This window comes from Sus scrofa, chromosome 7, assembly GCF_054392235.1.
Source record: "Sus scrofa isolate SSC_HxYL_T2T_F1_AM1 chromosome 7, Sscrofa_HxYL_maternal_Yorkshire_Landrace_v2.0, whole genome shotgun sequence".
NCBI classification, from domain to species: domain Eukaryota; kingdom Metazoa; phylum Chordata; class Mammalia; order Artiodactyla; family Suidae; genus Sus; species Sus scrofa.
Genome location: NC_139389.1, coordinates 57127757 through 57141186, shown reverse-complemented (window position 1 = coordinate 57141186; position 13430 = coordinate 57127757). Strand labels below are relative to the sequence as shown.

General features: G+C 43.1%; 1 protein-coding gene and 1 pseudogene across 8 annotated transcripts in view; both read left to right on the top strand.

The window, feature by feature from the left end:
* MTHFS (methenyltetrahydrofolate synthetase) overlaps positions 1–11378 on the top strand; it is a 315580-nt gene extending 304202 nt beyond the window's left edge. For 5 of the 8 annotated variants that reach the window (XR_014810306.1, XR_014810305.1, XR_014810319.1 and 2 more), the window contains one exon: positions 10424–11378. The gene's annotated coding sequence lies outside the window, so the exon portion shown is untranslated. Of the gene's footprint in view, positions 1–6202; positions 8112–10423 lie in introns of those variants that run through there. The other 3 variants (XR_014810332.1, XR_014810337.1, XR_014810349.1) reach the window with 3 other exon arrangements.
* LOC100158035 (aurora kinase A pseudogene) lies at positions 6736–7898 on the top strand (annotated as a pseudogene).
* Positions 11379–13430: the final 2052 nt, after the last annotated feature.

Sequence of the window (13430 nt, the reverse complement as noted above, 5' to 3'; positions counted from 1 at the left end):
GTAAATGAATATATATATATATATATATATATATATATATATATATAAAACATTTCTATGAGTAGAAAGATTCAATGATATAAATTCTCTCCTAGGCAATCTATATTTTAAATGCATTCTTAATTAGTAATAATTGCTAACACTTAAAAATCACTTATGGTAGACCAAGCACTCTTTAAAAGGTCTGTAATTAACATGGAACACTGATTTTGAAATTGCCAAGGAAGATTTAATCTGCAGTAATAATTATCTGTGTGACAATTTTGAAAAAGAAGAACAGAGGGATAATAATAAGAGTTCTAGTTTCCAGAACATGTCATAAGGCTATAGAAATTAAAACAGTATGGTATTCCTGCTAAAAGAGAGAAATAGACTAATAAAACAGAAACGGACTCATGCAGAAGTGGGACTGTGGGCACAAATTAAATGACCTATGAGCCATGTTGTCAGCATTTTTAGAGAACAGAGGATAGCATCCATGAACATCAAATTGTCTATAAGTAGAGTAATAAGTCCAAATTCCAACAGAGTGCAACCTGCCACTGCAAAGCTGAGAGTGTGGAATGCTGGTATGAAGAGGGATGAGGGATTGTAAAAAAAAAAAAAGAAAAGAAAAGAAATGACATCACCTCTGGAAAGAGAAAGCCTAGCACTAAATGTCAAAGCAGGGAACACAGTTGTGGGACTTGCTGGCTCACACACCTGCTGCAAGGACAGAACTTAAAGTAAGGAGAACCCAAAGGGACAGCCTTGTATAAGCATTCCTTCTGGAAGACTACAAACTATATAGAGAATGGACAAGGCCCCAGGGAGATGGGGTAGGAAAATGCAAGAAGGAAGTAAAGAGGGAGAATTAAAGATTCTAAAGGAATGAAAAAGAACTCCTATCACCTCTGTCTGCTACCCCCTGCCACACACACATCAACATAGGCAATTAAAGTTGTATTTCCACACACTAACAGAAGAAAGCTCTCTTGGACTATGAATCCTAGCCTTAACATGTCTAGTTATTTAAAAAGTCAAACCAACCCTATACAAAGCGATTATAAGATAAAAATTTTGAATCATAACATTTTAACTGATGATCACTTTCAAAAAATCATGAAGCCAAGTAAAACTGTAATGCAACACAGTTCAGTTTAGACTGAATCTATTATCTTCAGCTTAGTATTTGGAGGAACTAAAAACTACATAGAAGAAGAACCTCAAAAACTAAGATCAGAAATGTATGCAAGAGAGAAAGATATAGGCAGTAAGAACTCTGAGGGAAACTGAATAAAAAGACAAAATCATTTCAAAAATAAAAAATAAATCATAAAATTCCTAAGGGAGAATGAAGGCAAATTAAATTATAATAAAGGACATTGGAGACAGGCAGAAAAATAGCCAAGAGAATGAAATAAAGTTAGAGAAAAATGTAAAAAGAGGTCAGAGAGAAATTGATTAAAATGGAAGTCAATACAGGAGTTCCCGTCGTGGTTCAGTGGTTAACAAATCCGACTAGGAACCATGAGGTGGCGGGTTCGATCCCTGACCTCGCTCAGTGGGCTAAGGATCTGGTGTTGCCGTGAGCTGTGGTGTAGGTCGCAGACACAGCTTGGATCCTGTGTAGCTGTGGCTCTGGCGTAGGCCAGCAGCTACAGCTCCGATTTGACCCCTAGCCTGGGAACCTCCATGTGCTGCAGGAGTGGCCCAAGAAATGGCAAAAAGACAAAAATAAATAAATAAATAAATAAATAAAATAAAATGGAAGTCAATACAATATACATATGATTTAAGTCCTGAAAGAATAAAAGCAAAACAATGATACAGAATTATAATTCAACACCATAATCCAAGAAAACTTCATGGATATAAGAAAGAACTCCATTCTTCACATGGAGAGGGGCTACTGTCTACTTTGAAAATTGCACCTGGGATGAGCAACTCCAAGATATATATTAGTAAAACTATCAGCTTTTAAAGGCCATACATATGTGTATCTCCTAGGGTTTCAAAACAAAAAGATCAAATTAGTTCTAAGGGTAACAAAATTAGGCAGGCAAGAGACTTCTCAAGAAAGACACACAAAGAAAGCCAACAGTGGGAGAAGTATTTTTAAGAAATATAAGGAAAGATAGCATGAACTAAAGATTTAAATCCAGCCAAGGTATCAAGGCTATAAGAAAACAGATTTGAAAGCAAGAGCTCAAGGAATATTGGACACACATGTGAGCAAGCTACCGTCCATCAAAAGATAATTGGGAAAATTTTATCAAAAAAGGATAAATGAGTAGGAAAGAAAAAACAACCTAAAATCAAGGGGAAATAGGAAAAAATAAATCTAACTATATTTCAAATGAATAACGTAAGCACAATGAGGGGGCCAGGAGAATCACTGCAAGGAGTGGTTGGAGGCAATATTATTTGGAAACAAGCTAATCCTGAACTTTTCTTTGTAGTCAGTTTTACCTACTGGTATGGCTGCAGCAAATCGGAAACTACTGTGTGTCTCTGTTGCACTGAGCCACTACATAACATGTTGATTTAGTGGGGACCAAGGGTGAGGATGAGAGGAAGGTTTGACTACAGAGAAAAAAGATGACATGAGATTGGAGTAAGATGTAGTAGTGCTGGCTTTGAAAGTGGAGGAAGGGCCACCAGCTGAGGAAGGTGAGGAGCAAAACACTAGAAGCTGCAAGAGGCAAAGACATCCATTCTCCCTAAGTCCTCTGGAGGGAGCATGGCCCTGCCGACACATTGAGTTCTGTCCAGTGCATTTGATTTTGGACCTCTGGCCTCCAGAACAGTAAGAAAATTATTTTGTGTGCGTGTGTGTCTTTTTTTAATGGCAGCACCGCGGCACATGGAAGTTCTGGGGCTAGGGGTTGAACTGGCGCTGCAGCTGAGGATACGAGCTGCATCTGTGACCTGCACTACAGCTTGTGGCAACACTAGATCCTTGACCCACTGAGTGAAACCAGGGATCGAACCCGCATCCTCATGTACACTATGTCAAGTTCTTAACTCACTGAGCTGCAATGGGAACTCCTAATTATGTGCTGTCTAAAGCCACCAAGTTTGTGATACAGTTGTGGTACAGCAACCACAGCAATACAGAGAAGGTAGACAGGAATGAATTGTCACCAAATAAAATACGAATCCATGAGTCTACTCAATAACAGATAGGTAGATAGATAGATAGATAGATAGATAGATAGATAGATAGATAGATAGATAATAGGTAGACAAGAGAGATAATAAACGAATGTCAGATGGGGGACTGGGAAGGCTCTTTCTTACAGTAGAAAGCTGACTAGCACATGCAGAAGAAGTGGTGGGAAATCACCTTTTTGCAGCCATCATAGTGAAGACTGTTGCAGGCAAGAACAATTAATGAATTCTTAATCTAAGGGGATAGCGTGATGAGGATCAAGGGACATAGTGACCATACTGACCAGTTACACTGTGCTAAGGGTGCTCAAGTGGTCAAAACGATTATCACCAACAAGTCAGGTAGAAATTCTGTGCCTTCAGATGTGATACCTTGAGAAAAAAGGGAGGACACATACTCTGGCGACACAAAACCTGAATCTAAGCATGAGGAAGCATTGCACAAGACCAACTAGAGGGGCATGTGATAAAATAATAGTCTTTGCTTTTTCGAAAATGTCAGTGTCGTGAAAGACAAGAGAAGGCTAGGGGACTGGTCCCGATTAAAGGAGACGAAGTACAAATGAGAAGCAAATGCAGGATGTGCTTCCAGACCGGACTGTGCACCAGAGGAGAAGAATGCTATTAAGAATATAAAGTGGGAGTTCCCGTCATGGCGCAGCGGTTAACGAATCCGACTAGGAACCATGAGGTTGCGGGTTCGGTCCCTGCCCTCGCTCAGTGGGTTAACGATCCGGCGTTGCCGTGAGCTGTGGTGTAGGTCGCAGACGCGGCTCGGATCCCGCGTTGCTGTGGCTCTGGTGTAGGCCAGTGGCTATAGCTCCGATTCAACCCCTAGCCTGGGAACCTCCATATGCCGCGGGAAGCGGCCCAAGAAATGGCAAAAAGACAAAAAAAAAAAAAAAAAGAATATAAAGTGTTATTAAGCATATTATTGGGACAAGTAAATACTTGGAATATGAGTTTGATTAGGTCTAAGTGTAGACTCAATGTAAAATTTATTGATTTAATATTGGTCTAGTTACACAAAAGAATATCTTTATTCTTAGGAAACACACAAATATCTTAAGGGGGGAAAGAGCATGATGTCTGCAACTTGGGAGAATGCATCTGCAACAGATATTGGGGGGAAATGTAGTATTGCTAAAAATCAGGGAGGAAAAAAACCACCAATAACCCAATAGGAAAAGGGGTTTTAAGAGTTCCCATCATAGCACAGCAGAAATGAATCCTACTAGGAACCATGAGGTTTTGGGTTTGATCCCTGGCCTCCCTCAGTGGGTTAAGGATCTAGCATTGCCCTGAGCTGTGGTGTAGGTCACAGTTGCGGCTCAGATCCCACGTTGCTGTGGCTCTGGCGTAGGCCAGCAGCTGTTGCTCCAATTAGACCCCTAGCCTGGGAACCTCCACATGCTGCGTGTGCAGCCCTAAAAAGACAAAAAAAGAAAAAAAAGAAAAAAAGAAAAATGAGTATCATATATATACACACATATATATATGCACACACACATATATATACAGTATGTAATATATACCGCAAATAACAAAATAGACTGAAAAGATATTCAACTCTCTTGTAATTAAAGAGATACAAATGAAAACAAGATACCACTTTTTCACCAATAGACTGGCAAAACCATGAGTTTAGAAATACAAAGTGTAGACACTTAAATAGGAAATGATGAAACTATAAAATGATACAGTCACTTCTGAAGAACAATTCGCCTATGACCCACATGTACCCAGAGAGGCAGGTACAAAAATGTTCATTGCAGTCACATTTAAAGTGAAAAAGTTGAGAGTTCCTGTGTGGTTCAGTGGGTTAAAAACCTGACTATCCATGAGGATTCGGGCTCAACCTCTGGCCTTGCTAAGTGGGTTAAGGATCTGGCATTGCCACAAGTTGTAGCATAGGTCACAAATGGGGCTCAGATCTGGCACTGCTGCAGCAGTGCCATAGGTTGGCAGCTGCTGAGCTGATTCATCTCCTAGTCTGGGTACTTCCATATGCCCCAAGTGCGGCCCTAAAAAGAAAAATAAATAAATAAAATAAAGTGAAAAAGTTGAAACAACATAAATGTGTGTAAGAATGTGGGTGGAAACAAGTTGTTTCATTGAGTGAAAAACAAGTTGTAGAATAAAAGTAGAGAGGCAATTAAAAAGTCCATCATGGGGAGTTGCCGACGTGGCTCCATGATAATGAACCTGACTAGTATCCATAAAGACATGGTTTTGAAACCTGACCTCACTCAGCCAGTTAAGGATCTGGTGTTGCCCTGAGCTGTGGTGTAGGATGGCAGCTGCAGTTCTTATTTGACCCCTAGCCTGGGAACTTCCATATGCCGCAGGTGTAGCCCTAAAAAGACAAAAGAAAAAAAAAGTTAATAATGGAGTTCCCTGGTGGCTTGGTGGTTTTCACTGCTGTGGCTCAGGTCACTATGCTGACATGGGTTCAATCCCTGGAGCCCGAATTACCCTGAGACACGGGCACAGTCAAAAAATAGTTGATAACAGTTAATGTATCATGAAATGATACAGTAATTTTATGGCTCTATCAATTTCTATCTAAAACTATGTAAAATCAAAGAAAATGACCTTAAGGGATATGCACCAAATAGGAACTCAGAATTGGGAGAGGATGAGGATTGCTCAGAGGGGATGTCAGTTTTATCTGCAGTGTTTGAATTTTTGAAAAGGGAAATGTATTCCTATACTGCTTGTGTAATTAAGGATTACAAGTATAATTAAGAATTTCATATACAATTAAACATTAATTTTAAAATGTAGGCACCAGTCTTTATTTCCCCAAGATCATTTATAAATCAATTTTCTTTTCTGTCTATTAATAACTCAGCTACCACTTACTAGATGACAGTCCCTTCTGTCATTCTGGCTTCTATTTTTACTCCTCTCTGCCACCTCTGGACCTTCTCTTTCCATCTGTGATATTGTGATTGGGAAATTAAATTCAAGTGAGGACAAAAGAAAAGTGCTTCTGAATTTAAGCAGCTCGGGTGTTTACCTTTTCCCTGTTCAAATGTGTGCACAGAACCTCTACTCTCTTAATGCTCTGAGGAAATTGGTGAGAAACAAGATGACAGTATCACCCGGGGAGCCTGCACAAGCACACATTTTTGGCGGCTCTGTTCTTTGGGGACATTGTGAAGTAATGATATATCTCTTCCCTAGCCTGGTGACTAGAAAATGTGAGTCTCAGAGTTCCCATCATGGCTCAGTGGAAACGAATCTGACTAGCATCCATGAGGATGCAGGTTCAATCCCTGGCCTTGCTCAGTGGGTTAAGGCTCCTGCATTACCATGAGCTGTGGCGCAGGCTGATGATTTGGGCTGGTGTGGCTGCGATTTGGGCTGGTGACTACAGATCCGATTTGACCCCCAGCCTGGGAACCTCCATATGCCGCTGGTGTGGCCCTAAAAAGACCAAAAAAAAAAAAAAAAGAAAAAGGAAAAAGAAACTGTGAGTCTTACATGAGACCAGTATCTCCCAAAGAATGCATGTGATGCCCTGTATAATTCTTGAAGGACTCGGTCTTCGATCGGAGGTGAGAACCCCCAGGCATCATGGACAAATGTAAAGAAAACTGCATTTCGGGGCTTAAGACTACAATTCCACCGGGTGATGATCCAAAACGCGTTCCAGGGACCCAGCACTTTCCAGCTCAGAATCTGCCTTCTGCAAACAGCGGCCAGGCTCAGCGGATCTTATGTCCTTCAAATTCCTCACAGCGCCTTCCTTTGCACGCGCAGAAGCTTGTCTCCAGCCATAACCCAGCTCAGAATCTGAAGCAGAAGCAGTTGCAGGCAACCAGTGGCCCTCGTCCTGTCTCCAGGCCTCTGAGTAACACCCAGCAGGGTGAGCAGCCCCAGCCGGCAGCGCCTGGAAATAATCCTGAAAAGGAAGTGGCATCAAGACAGAAAAATGAAGAATCAAAAAAAAGACAATGGGCTTTGGAAGATTTTGAAGTTGGTTGCCGGCCGGGTAAAGGAAAGTTTGGTAATGTTTATTTAGCAAGAGAAAAACAAAGCAAGTTTATCCTGGCTCTTAAAATATTGTTTAAAGCTCAGCTGGAGAAGGTAGGAGTTGAACATCATCTGAGAAGAGAAGTAGAAATACAGTCCCACCTTAGGCATCCAAATATTCTCAGACTGTATGGTTATTTCCATGACGCTACCAGAGTTTACCTGATCCTGGAATATGTACCTCTCGGAGCTGTCTACAGAGAACTTCAGAAACTGTCAAAGTTTGATAAGCAGAGAACTGCTGCTTATATCACAGAGTTGGCAAATGCCCTGTCTTACTGTCACTCAAAGAGAGATATTAAGCCAGAGAACCTGCTCCTTGGATCCGCTGGAGAGCTTAAGATTGCCAATTTTGGGTGGTCGGTCCATGCCCCATCCTCCAGGAGAACCACCCTCTGCAGCACCCTGGACTACTTGCCCCCCGAGATGATCAAAGGCCAGATGCACGACGAGAAGGTGGATCTCTGGAGCCTGGGGGCACTTTGCTATGAATTCCTGGTTGGGAAGCCCCCCTTTGAGGCAAACACGTACCAAGAGACCTACAAAAGGATATCCCGGGTGGGATTCACCTTCCCTGACTTTGTTGAAGCACAATCCCAGCCAAAGGCCCACCCTCAAGGAGGTACTCGAACACCCCTGGATCACCGCCCATTCCAAACCAGCAAGTAGTCACAAAAAAAGAATCCACCAGCAAACAACCCTAAGAACCTTTGCGGGTAGAAATCCTGAGCCAGGGCTGCTGTGTAATCTGTCTGCAACCAGCCGCTGACCTGTCCTCTGCTGCCGGCCCACCCTCAACCTGCAGGACGTGCAGGCCCTCTGCAGTGAGCGCCGCCACGAGGATAGCGCTACTCACTTCACTGGTTGTACAGTCAGTCCGGAGGCAAAGCTCAGGGGCAGCCACCCCACAGCCTGTTGTGAGTACAGCGTCCTCGTGGAAGAGGCCTCGGGGCCTGGCTGTGGGGAAGGTGGCCACTTGGGCCCAACCAGTGGAAAAGCTGTGCAATAACCTCCCCAGTCCCTGTGTGCGTGTAACTTATCGGGTGGCCCAGTCTGAGAAAGCTGTCAGAAAGAACACGTGACCATTTCTTTTAAGTGTTAGAGACTTTTGTACGGCCCTGTATCTTAACCTCCATGCCATCCCTGCAGGACTGCTCAGCATCTGTGCAGCACCCCGGGAGCCTGGCTGGCTGGCCCTCCTCAGCCATGCCGCCCCGGCGAGGCAGACAGAGCACAAATTCCTGGCTCCCCTGCTCGGGGCACAGCATGTCTTGGCTCTTTCTAAATGTTAAAGGTTTTTTTCTCTCTCATGATTTTGGTGATTGTTTGTAATCTTTGTAAAGTGCATTACAACATATATAAAATGATTACACTTAAAAAAATTTTTTTCTTGAAGGACTGGAAATACCCCAGTCCTAACATAGCCTCTTAGAATATGAGAATTCAGAGGGGACTTGTTGATTCTCAGGTTAAATAATCTTGAGGGTCTTGCTGTTGTTGTTGCTTGTGTCTTTGTTTTGTTTTGTTTTGTTTTTACAGCCCCACTGGCGGCATACGGAAATTCCCAGGCTAGGGGTCGAATAGGAGCTGCAGCTGCTGCGCTATACCACAGCCACAGCCGCAGCAACGCCAGATCTGAGCTGCATCTGTGACTTATGCCACAGCTTGTGACAACGCTGGATCCTTAACCCACTGAGCGAAGCCAGAGTTCGAACCCGAATCGTCACAGAGACAATGTCAAGTCCTGAACCTGCTAAGCCTGTTTATATCTGTTTTTAATGGAGAAACTGAGGTCCAGAAGAAGGAGGTGATGTCTCAAGGTCACAGAATATTTGAGCACAGGTGAGGGCAGATCCCACCCAGCCCTGATCACCCACTACAAGTTGTTGATGACATTTGTGTGGTATCATGGCTGTGCACCCATTTTGTAAATTAGACAATGGAGTGAATAGAAAAGAAGAAGTTTCCCGGAACTCCCCTCATGGCTCAGCAGAAACGAATCTGACTAGTATCCATGAGGACGCAGGTTCGATCCTTGGCCTCGCTCAGTGGGTTAAGGATCCAGAGTTGCTGTGAGCTGTGGTGTAGGCCACAGACACAGCTCAGATCCTGTGTAGCTGTGGCTCTGGCGTAGGTCAGCAGCTGTTGCTCCAATTAGACCCCTAACCTGGGAACCTCCATATGCCATGGGCACAGCCCTAAAAGGAAGAAAAGAAAAAGAAAGAAAGAGAAGAAGAAGGTTCCCATTGTCTGTTGTTTCTGCCCTAAGAGCCATAATACTATGACTTAGTCTGGGTACAGTAGGCATTTCTGACTCCTGGAGACACTGCCCGCTTGGGGGGATGGGGCTGGAAGGGGTCTGCATTTCCCATATTGGTGACCTGCTTCAGGAAGAGCAGATGGCAGGAGACCCTAATGAAAACAGCCAAGATATAGCATTACCTTCATGATCAAGGATAAAAATACAAGTATTTTTCTGGTCCTCCATTGCTTATACAATTTCCCCCGGTCATTCAGAAACTTGCTCCTCCATCTACCTCACCAAGGAGCCAGGGAGACTCAGAGTACAGCAGGAAAGCCCTTCAGCCCTCGCAGGATTATGTTTTGCTGCTGTTCTACTCCTTCTGAAGAACAGAGTGTGCTCATGCCAAATTCTTTTTTTTTTTTTTTTTTTTTGTCTTTTCGTGTTTTTAGGGCCTCACCCGAGGCATGTGGAGGTTCCCAGACTAGGGGTCTAATCAGAGCTGTAGCCGCCGGCCTATACCACAGCCATACCCACACCAGATCCGAGCCGTGTCTGTGACCTACACCACAGCTCACAGCAACACTGGATCCTTAACCCACTGAGCAAGGCCAGGGATTGAACCTGCAACCTCATGGTTCCTAGTTGGATTTGTTTCTGCTGTGCCACGACGGGAATGCCTCATACCAAATTCCAAGAGCTGGTTCAAGTCTGATGTGTTCAATCTCGCCGTTAAAAAAAGTGGAGCCCTACAGCCAGGTCCAGAAAGATAGCTGGACAGATATAGGGGTGGGGCAATGCAACTGAGAGGTGGGCGCTGTCAGTACATTTAATAAGTCAATGTGTGGTTGGATCCTGAAGACCCCCACAAGATATGAAAGTGCACTAGAGTGTGTGGGGTCTGGAAACAGAAGGATCATTGTTCTGACATTTACTGACATAGTCTCATATTTACTTGCTGCTCACCTTTCGTTTTCTCTTCTATAGAATGGCAAGAACACAGGGTCATGGCTAATCCTCAAGGGGTGGAAGAAAATGACCAGGATGGGAAGAGGACCAAAACCCACCTTGCAGGTTCCTTTAGGAATCAGGTAGGATGGCTTATTTAAAGGACCTAGTGTTTAAGATTTTCATTACATGGTGAAGAATGCAATAGAAGTGCACATGCTTGACAATTCTCCAGAGACAACATAGAGATGGACAAAAATCACATGAAAAGATGTTCAACATCACTCATTGTTAGAGAAATGCAAATCGAAACCACTATGAGGTACCATCTTACTCTGGCCAGAATGGCCATCCTCAGAAATTCTACAAACAATAAGTGCTGAAAAGGGAACCCAATTACACTGTGGGTGGGAATGTAAATTGGTGCAACCACTGTGGAAAACAGTACGGAGATTTCTCAAAAAACTAAAAATAAAATTACCATTTGATCCAGCAATCCCACTTCTGGGCATCTACCCAGAAAAAACCATGACTCAAAAAGATACACACACTCCATTGTTCATTGCAGCAACGTATACAATAGCCACAACATGGAAACAACCTAAATGCCCATCAACAGAGGAGTGGATAAAGAAGATGTGGTACATATACACAGTGGAATATTACTCAGCCATGAAAAGGAAAGAAATAACAGCATTTGCAGCAACATGGATGGACCTGGAAATTATCATGCTAAGTGAAGTCAGTCAGACAGTGAGACACCAACATCAAATGCTGTCACTTGCATGTGGCATTTAAAGAAAGGACACAATGAACATCTTTGCAGAACAGATACTGAGTCACAGACTTTGAAAAACTTGTTTTCCAAAGGAGACACATTGGGAGTTGGGCAGATGTGCCTGGGGTTGTGGGATGGAAATGCTATAAAATTGGGTTGTGATGATTGTTGTACAACTATAAATGTAATAAAATTCATTGAATAATTAAAAAAAAAGAAGTACACAGGCTTCAAATCATGTTCATGTAGGTCATTTACTTAGTTGTGCAATCTTAAGCAAATTCCTGCCCCTCTCTGAGTTTCCTCGTAGGAGAATGAGGAAATTTTTTTTTTTAGGGCTGCCCCTGTGGCATATGGAGGTTCCCAGGGTAGCAGTCCAATCGGAGCTGTAGCTGTTGGCCTATACCAAAGCCACAGCAATGAGGGGTCTGAGCCATGTCAGCAACCTACACCACAGCTCACAGCAATGCCGAATCCTTAACCCACTGAGCGAGGCCAGGGATCGAACCCACAACCTCATGGTTCCTAGTCGGATTCATTTCCACTGAGCCACAATGGGAACTCTTGGAAAATGAGGATTAAAGACCAATCTTACAGGGCTGTTTGAGGTCCTACTGTGGCTGCCTTTAAAGACACACAGTTCAAAATAAGAAAGGAAGTACTCAGAGTTCCCGTTGTGGCTCAGTGGAAGGAATCCGACTAATATCCATGAGGACGCGGTTTGATCCCTGGCTTCGCTCAGTGGGTCAGGGATCCCACGTTGCTGTGGCTGTGGTGTAGGCCAGTGTCTATAGCTCTGATTTGAGCACTAGCCTGGGAACCTCCATATGCTGCAGGTGCAGCCCTAAAAAGCAAAACAAAAAAAGGGGGGAAAAAGTCCTCTACTCTCTCCATAGTACTTTATTTTTTTTTATTTACTTATAGTTTATATACAGTGTTTCTTCTATTTCTGTTGTACAGCAAAGTGACCCCACCACACACAGTTCCCTGTGCTGTACAGTAGGGCCCCACTGCCCATCCATTCCAAAGGTAACAGTTTGCATCTACAGTGCTTTAATCACCTCTCCTTAATGCTGTTCATCCAAACATTTATTTATCTTGTTGATATTGTTTGAATTGTTTGAAAGTGCCAAGCCCTATTCTGGGTTTAGGGGACAGATCTGATTCTAGGAAGTACTCTTGCCTTTAAGGAGGTTTATATTCCTGCAGGCGGTACAGAAAAGCAGTGCCCATTCTACCTGGGTTATCGTGACAGCCTCTTTCACTAGATAGAGGGCGCTTGCAGGGCAGGGACCATCCAGCCAAGTTTTTTCATCTCCATCTTCAGAGCCTACTCTGAAATGTACCTAATCACTGAATGAATAAGTAAATATAAGAAATTCTGGACTTCTGCCAAGAGTTGGGCTGTATCTTCCTATCTAGCTGAACCATTAAGATCTTAGACGAACTCAGAATTTTGGAACCTAAAATAACCTCAAAGATCAAGGAGTCCAGTCTCTTCTCTATAATTTTAGTTCCTTCTACAATATTCCTAAAATTGATCTCATGAAGACACGTAAGGTATGGAGGTGTGGCGGTATCATGGAAAAATAAGATGGTTTTTTTTTTTTTTGGCTAAATTCTAGATGTGGTAGAGATGGAGATTTAAAAACTGTGAGCTCCAAGAAAGCCTGCGGTCCGCTCTAGCTGGCGTCTCTTGGCTGCTCCCGATCTTCATTAGTACAGCTAATGTGACATGCAGTTTATACTGTTACAACGAGCACTATGGCAACAAGAATTTTTGCCTAATGAAACAATGGCCAAGTGTCAGGCCAAAGCCCTCTCATGCCACACACCAGTCATCCCAGCAAACTCCAATATAAGAGTCTGGACAGTTCATTGAAATTCACTGTGATCCCGTTTGTCTCAGAATTAAAACCACCTTCACTGGGGATGGGTGACAATCCGTTTGGCTCCCTGTGCCAGTCAGGAGTGGATACAAGGGCAATATTTAGCCCAGGTGAACGTGAATAAATACACCGAAACAACGTCTAAGTTCTCTTCCAACCCCTTTGGCCACTGCGATATTGCGCACAAGTCATGAAAGTGCTAAACACAAATAATTTCATCAAGTCTTTAAAACACTTGCTAGTTTTATAGCATGACTACTCAATAGCATCTCTCAACAGCAGCAGCATCATGATGAATTAATATATGTCATATAGCTGAATTTTTTCAAGTCTTTATGAGTTTCTTACTACCTCCTGGGGAGGGGAACCCGGGAAGCTT